The sequence below is a fragment of the Heterocephalus glaber genome, unplaced genomic scaffold (genome assembly GCF_053883595.1).
Source record: "Heterocephalus glaber isolate CG9 unplaced genomic scaffold, H.glaber_assembly_v1.0 deba00001472, whole genome shotgun sequence".
NCBI lineage: Eukaryota > Metazoa > Chordata > Mammalia > Rodentia > Bathyergidae > Heterocephalus > Heterocephalus glaber.
The window spans coordinates 78,746,681-78,758,128 of NW_028258315.1; the positions used below are offsets into that span (position 1 = coordinate 78,746,681).

The 11,448-nt window shown below is 36.9% G+C and overlaps 1 protein-coding gene across 1 annotated transcript in view; it reads right to left on the reverse strand.

Annotated features, from left to right (window-relative positions):
* Ube2e2 (ubiquitin conjugating enzyme E2 E2) overlaps positions 1–11,448 on the reverse strand; it is a 381,059-nt gene that overhangs the window by 129,024 nt on the left and 240,587 nt on the right. The window lies entirely within an intron of this gene.

Consider the following 11,448-nt stretch of genomic DNA (forward strand, 5'->3'; position numbering starts at 1 on the left):
CCTTAGCTACAGTCTAGACCCTGACTTCTAGGCTGCTTCATTAGAAGCCTACAACAATGAAAGATGATGTGGTAAGAAACTCTGGGAAAGGTAGACTGGGCAAAAATTAGGTGCATTTTTGCATCTTACATTGAACAATGCCCATTAGAAAGCATGTTCCAAAACATTAACATGTGTTGTCTAATGTCAACAATGAGGTGTTTATGATGACTCATTTCCTCACTGTAGGCCAGACTTCCACCTAGGCCACCACAGAGCTGACACAATGGACCTATAATAGAATAGCCAAAATGTTTTCTTTCACCAGTGTTGAAAAAGCTATTGTTAACTGCCTAAGGCAGCAATGGAGACTGATTAATACCAAGCCATCGATACAGCACTTTTACAAAGGAAGACTAGTACATTACTGGATGTAAGGTTGATAAGGCTGATTACATTTGGTGTAGGTGGCAATGTGGTGGCAATGATCTGTCTTTATAGAATACTTGCTCTGGACATGGATTTGGTTTCCAGTTCCCAATACCTTTGTTACCACTACCATCCCAGGGCTTAAAAATAACTTCTCCATCAACATGGCTTCATACCTACACTGTCTTATGCCAGGGGATCCATTTTATAACTAAGGGAATATGACAATGTACATATCAACTTTAATCCCTTAGTTTTAACATATATTCCGTGCACAAATAAATAGTTGCCCCAATAGCAGAATGATCTACTTAAAAAAATTAGTTGAAGTGACACTATGAAGACAACTCCCTACAGAGTTGAGGCAATGCCCTCCAGTGCCTCCAGTGCATGAGATATATATATACATATGCAATGGCTGACATATGGTGGTGATATATGGTGTGTGTAACCAATAGCCAAATACCTGAGTCCAGGAACTAAAGGATGAAAGTAGCGTTAAAAATTTGTGTTTCTCATCCATGAAACTTTAGTCTCTACTACTTAGAGGTCCTGACCCTCAGCTAGGGTTGAGGAGTGATTTTTACTGGGCATTTAAGAGTTACTGAACCTGAAGCTCTGACTACTGCCTAGATACTTTGGTCTCCTCACATTCAAATAGAAAACATCAACAATTATGGCTCAACAAGAGCAAGGTAAGGGCTCAGATAATTGAGGGCTACAATTCAGATTTTACCTCAGGAGGTAAGCAATTCAAATTGGCATAATCTAGCCTCTGGTGAATGAAATCTAGAATGGATGATAGAAAGAGATGTTGAATTTTAATAATGGCCTTGGAATCAGGTGCAGTAGAAAGGGCAGCAATTTGTTTCTTTAACTCTCTTTAAATCTTTCAGAGATTATGGCAAAGATCCCTCCTGAAGGAGACTTAGTTATTGACTGTACTTTTACCTCTGAGATCAGGGAAGAAATGAGAACATCTTACTCTTACAAAAACACAGGCCCCATCTTGTGATATGTAAGCTAAGGATAATGTAGGACATGAATGGATCAGGGTGGTAATGAATCACTTCAGATCTTCTTGATCTCATTTGTGTCTAATTCCAACTATCTCACCAGCACCAATTTCACATAGTCTTATAGTTTACTGCCTCAGATGTTGCCTCTTATTCTACTGCATTTATGTTAACCCTATTCTACATTTCCTCTTGCACAATACTCCATGAATTATGTAAGGGTATGGAGGAGTTACACACTGTAAGATGAATCTTTGGCCAATGAGAGACAGAAACTAGGGGCAAAATTCTTCCTCCTTTCTCTCTTGTAACATTGTCTTAAGACAGTTTATATGATTTCTCAGGGGCAATCCTATAAGACTGAACAATAGCAGACAACTTGATAGTTTTATCACTGTACTGTACTGGCTTTCCCCCCACCACACTACCTTCTTCTTTTATCGTGCTCTATTTTTTTGGATTTTATTCCAAATCTCTGCTTCAGGCTCTTTTTTGGGGGTAAGCTAGGCTGAGACAGACTTAGTGGTCTGTGGTGCCTATCTAAGGGGTTATTCCCCTGGAGCTCAAAGGTACTACTAAGTGAAACCACAGGCAGAGATGACACCATTCAGAGAGGGAAATAATAGAAAGAGAGAAGGAACTATCCCTTGTTCCATTAATGGCTCCAAGAAGAATAATGGCCATAAAGGAAGACTGTGGAGTGGCTAGAGGTAGGTGGGAAAGTGGACAGTACTACCGTTGTTGTGAGGGAGTTTTAGCAGAGCCCACAGGTAATTTACACTTAATGAATTGGTGCTTTTTTAATTACTAAATTTCATTTGATCCTATGATATTAATATAATGTATTAGTAGAGAATATTAAATAATACACAAAGAAGTGGAGGAAGTATTTTTAAACCCCATTCTTCTAAGGGGTAGTCCTAGGCAGAACTATGCAAGAGTGTAAGAATCAGTAATCAGTGACAAGAACCTTTCATCTGACCCTCTCTGGAGAACAAATCAGTAATGGATACAGACTAAGAAGAGGATGATTTGGCTTGCTAAATTAGTATGCTAAGGAATTCTACCTTCAGAAGATTGCTTTTGGATTAAAAAGAGCTTTAGATATCCAAAATTTTAAAAGGCTCACAAAACAAACTTTTGTAAGGAAAGTTTGTAGAAAAAATACAAAAACAAAAATGAAAGAAAAAAACCCAAGAAAGCTCAGAGTCCTAAGTAAAGCACACGTGGGGAAAATTAATTCTAAAAATCCATTAGTTACAGGGTTTGATTTTTAAAATAAAGTTTACAATTATTTTGTTGCTCTTCAATTCATTACAACTTTTATTGAGGGCTGGGGTTGTACAGCTCAGTGGTGCTGCACCTGCCTGGCAAGTGCAAGGTCCTGGCTTCAATCCCTAGCACCAAACAAACAAACAAACAACTTCTTTATTTAGACCAATACCAAGAAATAAAAGTTATGCTTGATTTTCACCCCAATTTCCTGTCTGTTTCAGTTAATATTCCTAGTCCTATTGTTAGTAATCAGTATAGCAATACCCTCAGTCTTTTTTAAATGTATCCATATTCTTTTATTCCTAGACAGGTTTTATTTGTGTAGTATGCATTATACAGGTCACATTTAAGTCCAAAGTTGTAATTAGAAAAGTAAAAGTCAGGGACTAAAATCATATGAAGAATGGGGGCGAAACCACTGAGCTAAATCCCTAGCCCAGCAATGTTTATTCTTAAAGTAATTAAATAAAAGAAATGTTCTTGAACGTGTCACTACAATAGTAAACATGTTTCAGAGGTCCCAAGTGGAGAGTTTTATTTTCTGTCACTGCTTTTAGCAATTAAAACCAGGATATATTTAACATCTTTAGCTCATAATATTTCCAGTGTTATACAATTAAACCTTGATTTTGAGTACAATGTAACTCCAAAACAATACAGAATCGATACTACCTATCAGAAATGTTAGGGGCCTGCTCCAGCTACATGAACATCACATCAAAGTGGGTTTCTCTAATGAAACCTGGTCTTCCTTGAAATAACAATAATAGAGCCACTGGAGCCCTACTCAAGGTGGTGCCATAGCCTTCACATACCAAGCTTTCCAATCTCAATTCTTGGATCCATTATCAGGTAGATGGCTAGTATTCCAAAAATTCCAATTCACTTGACAACAGCTGCTTGCCAACACCACAGTGGGTATTAGTCTTCATGTGATGCTTCAAAATGGCCATTGACACACCAGGTTAAGACTTCAGGGGTTTGAAATTTAGCATAAACCCCCCAGCACTTTTACAGACAGACCTTTCTCTCAAATATTAACGAAAACATCCGTGGCAAGGGATTTTAAAAATAGTTTCTAGGTGTTTCAAATTTCCTGTGCTTGCTTCAGCAGACTACTCACCTGCCTAATAATAAATCAGTCTCTCAGGATTTAAATATCCACCTATCCTGATGAAAGTCAACAAGAGCAAGAGCAAGGAAGAACAGGAAAAAAAACTTGTGAGGATGAACTGGCAGGAAATCCTTTCAGGACACTTTTTTTTTTCTTTTCTTAAATTCTAGCAAAACAGTAACTCAGAACTTCATGATAATTTCAAATTTTCAAAATATTCTTCTAAAAGTGAAATTTCTAAGCAGTGTAAAATTAGACCAAAATATTCGGGTTGACTTTTTTAAAAAAAAAATATATACTGTATATCCTTACCTAACAGCTCTGTATTTCAAAGCATTGACAGATTACTTGTCTGGCATAATCTCTGACTACTTCCTTTCTATAAAGAAACACAATTTTCTCTCTGGTGCTCAAAGATTTGTTCACACAGTATGAATTTGGGTCTGTTTATGGACTCTGAAGTGGAAATGTTAACAGGGAGATAAAATAGGCCAATGTGTCATGTCTTATTAGGCATTTATTTTAAAAAAGACTATCTAGAATTAATAAATACAGCTTCTCTGGTGCCACTGGTAACTTATTCAGACAAACTGTTGATATCACAGGTTTCACAGCCATGGATGTTCAAACTGTATGGGTTAAACACAAAATGAGCTAATCACCGAGACTGCTATGGTACTTTAGTTATAACTGGGAGACATGGTGGGAAATACAATGCATTTTGGCTGAAGCTGTTAAATCTACTTAAACACAAAAAAGTAAAAATTTACCTTTCCATTTTCAAAAGCTAATGTCACTGAAAGAGGGTTTTAAACCCTTTGAGAGGAGGGTTAAAATAGGCTGGAGACTACTGTGTATAATAATACTAGGCCCTAACAGGGTACATAATTCATTCAAGGTCTTCTGAGATACTGTCTCAATCTCATGGGGTTCTAGAGGCTTTAAGCGGCTAGCTCTCACTAGGGCTCACTTAAAATTGACTAGTACTCTCGGAGGCTGACGCAGGAAGATTTCAAGTTCAAGTTCAGCCTAGACAATTTAGTGACTTAGCGAGACCCTATTTCAAACATTAAAAAGGTCAGGAACTGCAGCTCAAGGGCCAAAGTCCTGGCTTCAATCTCAGCACCAACAAACCACAAACAAAGAAACACCTCCCCTCTTCAAATTCCATTTCTCAGATCTAACTTAATTGAAATATTCATCTATGCTGGGTGTGGTGGTGCACACCTGTAATCCCAGCACTTGGGACGCAGAGGCAGGAGAATCATCATGAGTTTGAGGCCAGCCTGAACTGAACTACATATTGAGACCCTGTCTCAAATAATAAAGAAATATTCATCTATGAGAATTCCCAGCATAGTTTCATGATTTAGACCTGGAGTGGAAGGCCACCTCATGGTTTGGCAGTAACTCCTGACATAAACCCTGTACTCTTCTAGTACTTGGTTTCTTGGAATTGGCCCAGTAACAGAAAGGAGTTCACTTACATGGTTTCCTTCTAAGGTGTACCTGAGGAATATGCATGAGGGGACAGTCTCATGATATTCAGAGTACTCTATGTATGGTAAATATTAAATTTTCCAAAAAATCATGTTAAAAGCAAATCACCATAAACTCAATGTTAAAAAACCAGAAAATGTTTCTTCTGACCAACCCATTCACTCTCACTGTCTAATAATAGCGGACCAACCATGGAGTTTTGAGTCTGTCAGCTAGAGGCAGGTCTCCTCCTGGTTCCCCCTTTATACTGTGAAAATTGTCTGTTTCTTTCTTTTTATTCCTCATCATTCCCCGAAAAAGGTTGAGGGTCTAATCAGTCCTTGATATGTAACTTGAGTTCCTATTCTAAATTCTGTAATCTTAGATTACTGTACTGGTAATCTACCACTCAATTATTTGGAGAATATATCTAATAACATTCATATCTTTTGAAACATAAAGACAACAGTTAACCAATATGTACTGTGGTGAATATTCAAATATGTGTACAAACTACCCTTACAAGAACACTGACATATGATTATTATAAAATTTGTAGTTATGGTGGTAAACCTGACAATCATGAGCTACTTACATTCTAATTCTTTTATGGTTTCATTCAGAGTACATCTGAAACCAAATGTTTCAATTTATGAACTTCTCTTCTGCATATGTATGTGGGTTGGGCCATATGAGAAAATATCCAATTTAATAATTATTTCAAGATGATATTAAGTTCATGATGCATAAAATATAACAGAAAATTTTAAACCATTATCACTCAAAGAATACATGACTAAATGCTGAATGCTTTCCTGTTACCAACTGCCTGTCACAATGCTTAAAAATTTACTTAATACTAATGTGTGTGTGTGTGTGTGTGTGTGTATATATTTATTTTGGTACTGAGGATTGAACTCGAGACCTTTGGTTGTGAGGCAGGTGGTGGCACCACTGAGCTAAATCCCTGCTCAATACTAACTAATATTAAAAGCTCAAAATTGTTCAACTAAGAAGTGTCTGGAACATAATTTGAGAACCTTTGTCCCTTTTAATTCAAATTGTTTCAATCTTAGATTCAAAGAATTTATTACACCACAGAAAAGTAAAAAAAAAGAAAGGTCTAATTTTGAGTACTATTTCTCCCTATCTTTTGTTCAAATTTTCCACAGGCTCCTAACCATCATGTAGACATGTCCAACCTACGAACTACAGGTTGGACACACCTGTTATAATAAAAAGTATTTTTTAAAAAGAATTTTTGTCACTGTATACATTATATTACATATCTTATATGCATCCCAAGACAAGTCCTCTTCATTCAATATAGTCCAGGCAAGCCAGGCATATCTAACCCATGGGCCACAGGTTGGGTGTGCCTGTAAGCGCTAAATTCTCCACATTTGGGGCTCCTTCACTTCAACTTTACTTACTCCTCCTCAAGTGAGAAAATCTTTTTTCTAGACAACCTTAATTCCTGAGCCTTCTAAATTTTGTACTTTTACTTGTGTTCTTTTGGTACTGGGGATCGAACTTGGGTCCTTGTGCTTGTGAGGCAGGTGGTGGAACCACTGAGCTAAATCCCCGGCCCCAGAATACCTTTCTTGCTTCTCTCTACTCTCTTTTAAGTCTCACTAGATTCAAGCTAAACTGCTTTAGGGCAGCAGTCTCCAAACTTTTTGGCATAAGGAACCAGTTTTATGGAAGAAAATCCCTAAATTTTCCAAAGATGTGGGTTGGGGGAACGGGGGTGGGGGTGGTGGGGTGGTGGTTGGAGTGGGGGATGGGATGGTTTTGGATTATTTAAAGGAGTGTGCAACCTAGATCCTTCACATGCACAGTTCACAGTAGCGTTCATTCTTCTATGAGAATTTAATAAAGCTTGTAAACTGATGGGAGGTGGAACTTAGCCAGTAAGGTGAGTGATGAGGAGAGGCTGTAAATACAGAGGAAGCTTAACTGGTTTACCTGCTGCTCACTTCCTAGTGTGTGCCCTGGTTCCTAAAAAGACATGACCACAATTGGTCTGTGGCCCAGGGGGATTGGGGTCGGCTGTTTTAGGTAATCTGTATTGATTAATATTTGTGTTCCCATAATCTTAGCTCAGAGACAGGGAAAAATGGTGCTCTTAAAATGTCTTCTAAATTAAACTGACTATACAGCCAATTTAAAACTGAATTAATAGTCTATTCCTGAGAGTTCCAACTTGACCATTTCCAGTAACTGATATCTGGAGTCAGAGAGTGCTTTAAACTTGTCAATTTCATAGCATCTGGGTTTTTCTTACACAGATCAAATAAGTGGTCAGTTGTCCAGAATGAAGGCACAGTTCTTCCAGAAGGCAAAGATGCAGGACCATTCCTTTGGTGACAACATACACACAATTTATGATACAAGGAAAATGAAAGTCACTGTCATGAGACAAGAGCCAACAGGCCGTAGAAATCCAAAGGAGGAAGAGAGTCTGAATGAAGAAAACAAGCAAGACTATACAGAAACAGTATGTTCATTTCTGTCCTTCATAGTGATTCTGGACCTCAAGTGTTTCTTTACTTTCTGAACTCCTATAGCACTTTTGATTTATACTACTTCTTTTACTCTTAGTGATGAAGATGGTGACTGGAAACTGCTTGTGTTAACTGAGTGCTCATTATATGCAAGAGACTCTTATAATTAGTATTTTATATGTATTAATACATGTAACTCTTATAATATGTACCTAATAAGCACTCTACATGTAACTATTAAGATATTCCTGTTTTACAGATTAGCAAACAGTCTCACAGGGAAATTAACTATCTTAGCAAAGTAACACAGGTCAGTTACGTGATTGGCATATGAAACATGCATGGGCCAGACAAAGGGTCAGTTTAAGGTAGCACGGTCGAGGAAGATTCTACTTATATGTTAACACCTGGACGACACTTGGAAAAAAAGAACCAGATATGAAAAGAAGAATGTTCTTGGCCTAGTGAACTGCAAAGAGAATGGCCCCAAGAAAGGAAAAACCTAGTATTTTGAGAAGTTGGAAAGAAGGCCAATATGGCTGGAGGGGAGTGAAAAGGGAGAAAAAGTAGCAGAAGATAAGGCTGCAGAGACAGGCAGAACCCAGATCATGATGGCCTGTGGGCCTGAATAAGGGTTCTTTTTGTATTAATTTCTGTATTATGCAATTCTTATTTCTGTTCTCCATAGTAAGAGTCTCAATGGCAGAAATTACCCCTTATATTTTTTAATTTTTGTAGCATCTAGCCCACAGTATTATGCAAAGTACTCTGGAAAGCATTTACTATTTGAGATAAAAGATGGGGAGAGTATAACTGTGTGCAGAAATAAAAAGGTATTATGTAGAAGATGCAACTGGAAAGACAGGAGCATTATAAGCTTGTGGCATGTCAGGTTCGTGGCTGTGAGTGCAAATTTTAAAAAACTTCTGATATCCTTTAAAAGGACAAAAGCCCTCAAATTATCTTCCAAATGACAGCGCTCTTGTTTTTTATACAATAGATGCTATAGTGTATGAATTGTTAAGAAAACAAGACTAAAAATGCCCACTGAAAGAAAAATGCTGTTACTAATAAAATGTGAAAATGTGATCCTAGCAAAAGGAAGAAATAACCATGGAATAGTGGAATACTGGAATGACTATGGGCACTGGAGTCCTTAAGTCCACAATTAGGGATGACAGTTTAGCCAGTGTAGTATAATGCCTCAAAAATTAAGGTTTGATATTATGTGCCATCTTGACATTGGTACAACTGGCAAGGCACCTGAATAACCCGTAAGTTCCACTTTTTACTTTTAGCCCAGTAGAAAAGGGATCCGAGCTAAACAACCCTACTTATCAAAGGGCAGAGGTGCAGTTCCTGCTTATTCTGGAGCAGGTTTCAGTTCCCTGCTTGAGGAATTATTTTAACAAATCAATCACAATCTGCTCTGGGAGTGAGGGGAAATAATGATCATCATTACTTACCTCTTCAATTTTTTTTTTTTTTTGCAGTACTGGGAACTGAACTCAGGACCTTCACACTGACCTACATCCCCAGCCCTTTTTTTGGGACAAGGTCTTGCTAAGCTGCTGAGGCTGGCTTGAATTTCAGTCCTCCTGCCTCAGCCTCCCAGAGTGCTAAGATTACAGGTATGTGCCACCACAACTCCACCCCACTTTCTTACTACTCTGCCTTGAGCTTTTCACTCTGTTCCCAAGCACAGCCTCTGTAAGACTCTTGAGTATGTGGTGTCCTTGACTGAGCTGTGTGAGTATGTATGACTAATAAACTGCTGTCCATCTCATTAGATGTTCTGTATTCAGTGATTGCTATAAACCTATAGTAGGAATTTTTTCTCCACTAACAGTGAAGAGCAATTGATCAATATAGTCAACTACTGAATATGTGAATCAGATCTCAAGTTTAACTTTTATTCCCAGGCTTTTTATTCTGCAAACTAAGATGAATAATATTAATTTTACAGGTTATTTTAAGTATTGTGTCTCAGTTACTATGCTGTGTGCTGTGTCTAGCAGTGTTACCACTAGACTCACAGTTGATTCTACTAGTACCATCCTTATCCTATTACCTTTCCATATCATAACTATTACTATTAATTTAAAACCTATAAAAAACTAATTAATAGAATTTAAAACAGTAGGGAAGTATAAGTGGAAGACTGACCAGATTTAGTTTAAAAAGCCATCTTTCTTATTTTATTAGAAATAATTCTAGTCACCACAAAAAAAACTATAAGGAGAATTTACATGAGTTTTGGGCAAATAATTTAAGCAGACATGAAAGCAAGACTGCTTTCAAAATACCAAGCATTTGGTTGAACAGTGCTTTCAGTCTATGAATCTGGATATACAAACGATCCACTAATTTGTATGATAAAAGCCTTACTGATAAAATAACATATAGTGTACAAATACTTTATTCTTAAGTTTAAAAATTGGTTGCTTTAGATAGAGGCAAGGAGAGAAATGGAACTAATAAAGCTTTACCCTGGGAAAATTTCCTTGCCTTCAATTTTTTTCCTTCTCACATCTCAAATGCATCTTTAAACACATACTCAACGCACCAATGTTTCTTGAACTCAGTGGTATTAACCTCATGTTTTATCAATTTTTATGCAATTACCTAATTTATAGAAGTCTGTATATTTATTTGGAGATGAGGGAAATTATATAGAATCTTAAATATACTCACTTGGAAATGAAAATTTAGAGAAATGAGGTGGGAAAGGAGAAAAACAATATAGTAGAGACCCCTCTGGATCATTCTAGAGGATCTTTTTGTTTTTACAGTGGTGGAGATCAAATCCAGGGCCCTACACATGGTAGACAGGTACGGTGCAGACCTCGAGAACCTAGAATATCTTTTTAGTACTTAACGTTTTTTGACTTTAGATTCTTGGTATAACTGATACATAACTGTGTCATTGTGGGAATGCAAAGTTTATTCTCCTCACAACTCTATTTTATACTGAAATATTATTTATTATTTAAAAAGTTTCAGACTAAGCATGATACAGGTTATGCTATTCATTACATTCCTGAATGCCATACTGAGATTTTTTAAAAATATAGTTTAAAAACAGCTCTTCAGCTACCACATTCAACAAATATTTATGCACTAGCTCAAGGTGCATTGTTGTTAACATGTAAGAAAATTATATATAATTATAAAACTTGTAATAAAAATAAGCACAACACCTACTGCTTATACACTATAGGTAAGTGTATTAGCTGGTCTCAAAAGTATTAACTTTTATTCAAACAGCAGTGGTACTGTGTTCAGTGAATTAGCTTCAGACAGTGCACATTAACTTCAGACTTCTGAAAATCTTTACATTTGTATGTGCAAATCAAGTGGGCTTCACTATATTACAAACAGTTACAATAGAGAGAATTCACTTTATACACAAATGCTTTTTTTTGTATATCCTTCTATTGGTACATTTTAGGTGTACAATATAATGACATTCATCATTGGAAATAAGCACCTTTACATACTCTCTTGGTTCTTATTTTTTCCCCCTTCCCCTGTGCTCCCTTCAACCCCTCCATCCCTCCCTATTTACAAAGACTTTGTTTACTTTTTTTCATTTTCTCATATTAATTCCATTCCTTCTTTCCTTTCCCCTACCCCTCCCACTTCTCCT